Source organism: Phascolarctos cinereus, unplaced genomic scaffold, assembly GCF_003287225.1.
Source record: "Phascolarctos cinereus isolate Bilbo 61053 unplaced genomic scaffold, phaCin_HiC Scaffold_2;HRSCAF=192, whole genome shotgun sequence".
NCBI classification, from domain to species: domain Eukaryota; kingdom Metazoa; phylum Chordata; class Mammalia; order Diprotodontia; family Phascolarctidae; genus Phascolarctos; species Phascolarctos cinereus.
In genome coordinates, this window is record NW_027555625.1 from 132043975 (window position 1) to 132049492 (window position 5518).

The 5518-nt window shown below is 38.6% G+C and overlaps 1 protein-coding gene across 1 annotated transcript in view; it reads left to right on the forward strand.

Moving 5' to 3' along the window:
• LOC110203767 (disintegrin and metalloproteinase domain-containing protein 2-like) overlaps positions 1–5518 on the forward strand; it is a 223909-nt gene that overhangs the window by 124295 nt on the left and 94096 nt on the right.

Consider the following 5518-nt stretch of genomic DNA (forward strand, 5'->3'; position numbering starts at 1 on the left):
AGTACACAGCAGAGAAGAAAAGAAAACCTAGAAGGAAACAAAGAAAAGTCGGATGTCTCTGAAAACAATGTGTAGTATTTATTATATAGATTTTCTTGAAATGGAAATTCATTGTTTTATATTGAATCCTCTCCTGTGTTCTGCTATACATGTAAATGTTCTTTTTACATTTCTCATTTTGTATTTAAGATGAATAAAAATTACAAAAATATAATAAATATAAAAATTTAAAAATCAGTTGATCAGTAAATTCTTAAGTACTTACTATGTGCCAGACATTGTGCTTAGTGCTGCAGATACAAAGAAAAAGCAAAACTAGTTCTTGCCATTGAGAAGATTAAGGTTGATCTTGTGTCATTTTCTTATTGATCTTATTTACAAGTAATTGATTTTGTCCTATAATTGATTTTGTCATGTAGCTGCTTTTATCTTCTATTTAACTGACCTTGGAGAATGCATATGAACGCAATGGAGTCAGGCCTGGTAGCTACCAAGCTGTCCTTCAATTGAGACACCATCAAGGAGCTTACATTACAGTTAGAGAGACAACATATAAAACCAGAACATGCAAGAGAAATATAAAGTAGGTGGAAGGGAATGACATGAGTCCCCAGGGAAAGCAGGAAAGACTTCCTAGAGGAGGTGGTGCTTGAGCTGAGTTTTAAAGGAAGTCAAGGATTCTGAGTGTTGGAGACTGGAACAAAGAACACTACAACATGGGGATAGGCAGTGACAAGACAGATGAGACATGGCATGCTGTGTGAGGAACTGCAATTAGGTCGGCAAGTATAGGGCAACTTGTGGAGGATGGGTTGGAGAATGAAGGCTATGTGGCAGTAAGGCCAGTTAGAAGTTTATTGCAGTTGTCTAAGATACAGATGAAGAAAGCCTGAAATAAGGTACTTAGCTTTGTGAGCCTAGAGAAGGGGATATATGCAACAGATGTTATGACAGACGTTACACGATTTGACAGTGTATTATATATGTGAGAAGAGAAAGAGAATAATCTAGTATGATATTGAGACTGTGAACCTGAAAGCCTAGAAAGACAATGGTACCTTCAGTAGTAATATGGAATTTCAGAAGAGCAGAGTGTTTTGCGGAAAAGATTCTGACTTGTTTTGGGCATGTTTGGTGTGAGATACCTACAAGACAACCAGATATTTGAGATGTCCAAGGACCAGTTGTTGATTTAAGACTGGAGCTGAGGAGAGTCTAGGATTGGAGATATATAAATTTAGGAATTCTATTAATACAGATGATAATTTGAACTCTTTGAAGCTGATGAAATCACTGAGGGTGTATAAAGAGAAAAGAGAAGAGGGCCCAGGAGAGAGCTTGGGGAACATCCATTATTAGTGGCCATGACATGCATGAAGAATAAGACAAAAGAGACAGGAAAGGAGTAGTCATACAAGCAGAAGGTGAATCAAGGGAGAACAGTCACAAAAATCCAAAGAGAGCATGTAGTATGAGAAGATGGTCAAAAGTGTCATGCTACGGTGTGCACATACACATATATTCTAGAACTTTGTCATATATGTATATATGCATATATGCCTTACTATAAAGCATATATGTGTGTGTGTGTGTATATAAGTACCATTCTAGAACTGTCATATATATACACATTTATGACACTTTTGACTATCTTCATCCTACATAAGGCATCCTATGTATATGTGTGTATACATAGATGTTTGTGTGCATATTATATGTGTGTGTGTGTGTGTGTGTGTGTGTGTTTGTATGTGGTATTTAAACCAAATTTCTTAACATCTGCTTTCCAGTTTTCCCAGGAATTTTTTTCAAGTAGGGTGTTCTTTCCAAGGTAATTTATGTTCTGTGGCTTATACACTAGGTTGCTGAGCCTGGTAATTTATGATTTTTCCTTGTTTAGTCTAAACAGTTTCACTAATTACTGCTTATAATAAGTTTTCAATCTGATAATGCCATTCCTTCTTTATGTGTACATTTAAAAATTGCTTTGCTTGATATTTAGATTTTTTTTGTTACTCCAAAGAAAATTTCAGAAATTATTTTGACTGACTCTGAACAGCATCTCATTGGTAGTTTGATATAGTATTAATATGTACATTAACTTATATTGTGTTGTCACTTTTATTATATTAGCACAACCCAGCATGAGTACTGGCATATCCCACCAGTTTTTAGAATTGTTCTATAGTCCCTTAAGGATCATTTTATAATTATATCTATATAGTTATTGAGTATGCTTTGGTGGATTGATTCCCAGGTATTTTATGCATGTTGTAGTTACTTTGAATGAGATTTCTCTTTTTATCATTCCCTTCTGATTTTTGTTGCTGCTACATAGAGGTGTTCTTGACTTTTTTTGGTGGGTTTATCTTGTAGCCTATAACATTACTGAAGTTTTCAATGAATCCTTTTGCTTACTCCTAAGGATTTTCTAAGTATGCCATTATGCCATCAGACAGTATGGAGTATGGATGATTCTGTCTCTTCTTTGTCTATATTTGTACTTTTAATTTCTTTTTTCATATGGCTATTGCTAGAATTTCTAGGACTGTGTCAAATTAACTTACTCTTGCATTTATTGGGAAAGTTTCTAGTATTTCCTCATTGCATATAATGTTAGTTTAGGTTTTAGGTAGATACATTTTATCATATTATAAAAGATATTTGTATGTGTGTGTGGGTGTGTGCATGTGCGCTTCCTCAATTTTTTTTCTCTTTAACTTGTCCACTTTTATTTGAACTGGTCTTAAGTCAGTGTACAGGTAAAGCTCCTCCCCTCCCCCAGTTACTGGCACCAATCTCATGTAACCCTCAGGGAGACTGTAAAAAGTCTTCATTCAATCTGTGTTGGGGGCAGGGAGGGAAATTAGGAGGCCGTTACGGCTCTGACAAAAAAAAAAGGAACAAGTTACAAAAAGGTTTTTTTTAAAGGATTACGTAATTTACATGTAAAGCAATGTTACTGTCTCCCCTCTCTGTACTTGCTCTGAATTTATGTTAAGTAACTCCTTTGTGTAGAGCAGGACAGCTTGCAGAGAGGCAAATAACTCTCTGTAACAATGCATTATACAATATTTGGAATAACTAAAAACAAAACAAAAAAACAAACGTATTATCAGTCCTGAAAGATGCCCTGTAGAACTTTGGGTATGTTTGCCTCCAGCATACTGAGAGACTGATCATTATCTTCACCATTCCAGTTTTTAAATCTTGAATAAAGTGCCAAGAACAACTCCAAAACAAATAAAGCCATGGCAATCACATCTCTCTTGTTGGGAGCAATTATGTGACACTCCTTTACAAAAAAAAAAAAAAAAAGAAGAAACAACAAAACATAGCCAAGCAGTCCATTTAGAAGCATTTGTGGTGGACATTAGACGGCTGCTTGCTGATCCACGTCTGCTGGAAGGTGGAGAGGCCAGGATGGAGCCTCCAATGCAGAGTATTTGTGCTCCTTGTGTTGGGGAATAGAGCTATAAATACCCTTTATGTGTCCTGTCAGAAATGCCTGGGTACATGGTGGTACCACCAGACAATACAGTAGTGGGATACAAATCCTTATGGATGTCAACAGTGCACTTCATGATTGAATAGAAGGTAGTTTTGTTGATTCTACCTAAGAAAGATGGTTGAAAGAGAGCTTCTGGGCACGCGAACCAGTCATTGGTGATGGTGATGGCCTGACCACCAGGGAGATCCTGTCTTTTCCAGAGAAGGGCTTGATGCTGCTGTGGCCATCTCATGCTTGATGTCTAGAACTATGTAACACAGCTTCTTCTTGATGTCATGCACAATTTCCGTCCCATCCATGTTAGTGTAACTGTCCCCTCTCTCAGGATTTTCATGAGATAGTCTGTCAGATCATGGCCAGCCAGATTCAAATGGAGGATGGCATGGAGAACGGCATAACCTTCATAGAAGGAAACAAAGTGATTACATCATCATTGGAGTCCCTTGTAATGCCGGTGGTGTGACCAGAAGTATACAGAAATAGCAGAGCCTGGATGGCAGTATACATGGCTGGAGTGTGGAAGGTCTCAAATATAATCTGTGTCATCTTTCCTCTGTTGGCTTTGGAGTTCAGGGAGCTTCTGTGAGCATCACAGAGTGTTCTTTAGGGGCCACGTAGAGCTCACTATAGAAAGTATGATGCCAGATCTTCTCCAAGTCATCCCAGTTAGTGACAATATTATGTTCAGTGGGGTACTTCAGGGTCAGAATACCTTTCTTGCTCTGGGCCTCAGTCCCCAATAGCTGTCTTTTTGGCCCCCACATATCATCATACTCTGACATCTGGGGTTCCCAACAATGGAAGGGAAGACAGCTCCAGGGGTATTATTTCCTGCAAAGCCAGCTTTGCACATTCTGGAGCCATTGTCAACAGTGAGGACAGCAATATCACCATCCATGTTGAATTTTGAAGTAGCAGGTTTAAACCCTTAAGAAAGAGAGGAGGTAGTGCCACATGTGGAGGCAGGGGGGAAAGTGCATGTTGGGTAGAAGAGCTCACAGCTGTCTTAATTTTTGAGGATAACTTGTATGTGTAATGACTGACTGGCCAAGCCCAGCCTTTATGAGCAAGCACAATATATTTAGTTGGTGCAGTTCCCACATGGGTTTCAAAGAATATTTGCAGCTATGATTATTTTGAGTTTGCTAACTATGTGATGAAGAAACAGATTGTTTTTGGTTTATTTTTTTTTTTACCGATGCTGACCTGGAAGTGGGTATGCATAGAAGAGACTCCTGAAAGAGCAGTTCAGACTTTTTCCCACTGTGATGATGAGCAAGGATAAGCTGCTACTGATCTTCTCCAGGTTGGAGAGAGGCCTTGGACCCTCTCTTACCCACCATGAAGCCACGAGAGCATTGTTTTATTGTTGCTGAGACAAATAGTATTGGCAACCATGGCGGCTTGATTCCAGCTGCTGATTTCTCCCTTTGTCCTGACATATAGCCCATGAATACTTTCTTTGCCTGTTTGCATTTGTTCTTTCCTGCTTTTAAGTGAGGGAGTATTGGATATAACTACATTCTTGTAGTCTTTGAAAAGTTGGAATAGTGGGCATCAGATGTCCAGGAGCTGGAGTTCATGCTGAAAGAGGCCAAATATGGGAGAAGTAGTAGCAGAGGCCTTGAAGAGCTACTAACTTACACCAGGCCAGCAGTAGCTTGACTCACCTAGCAGCCACATTGTGTTCACAAGTAAATTTAAATGTGTCAAATGATAATGGTGCTAATCACTGGAGGTGATCATTGATATAATAGGTGCTAATCACTAGAAATGATCATTGATATAAGGGAGATAAGTGTAATTTGTGACTAATATTGAGAGAATGCACTGGAATGAAAAGACTCTTTTGACCCCTCAGGAGGTATCCCTACCAGCTTGTTCAGAGATTCCGTTCCTCATCGTTCGTAGGGGTTAGGGTAAAGATTCTCAGAGCTTTACAAGCTTTTAGAGGACTACGTATTATGTGTGTGTGTGTGTGTGTGTGTATTAGTTATCCTTTAAACA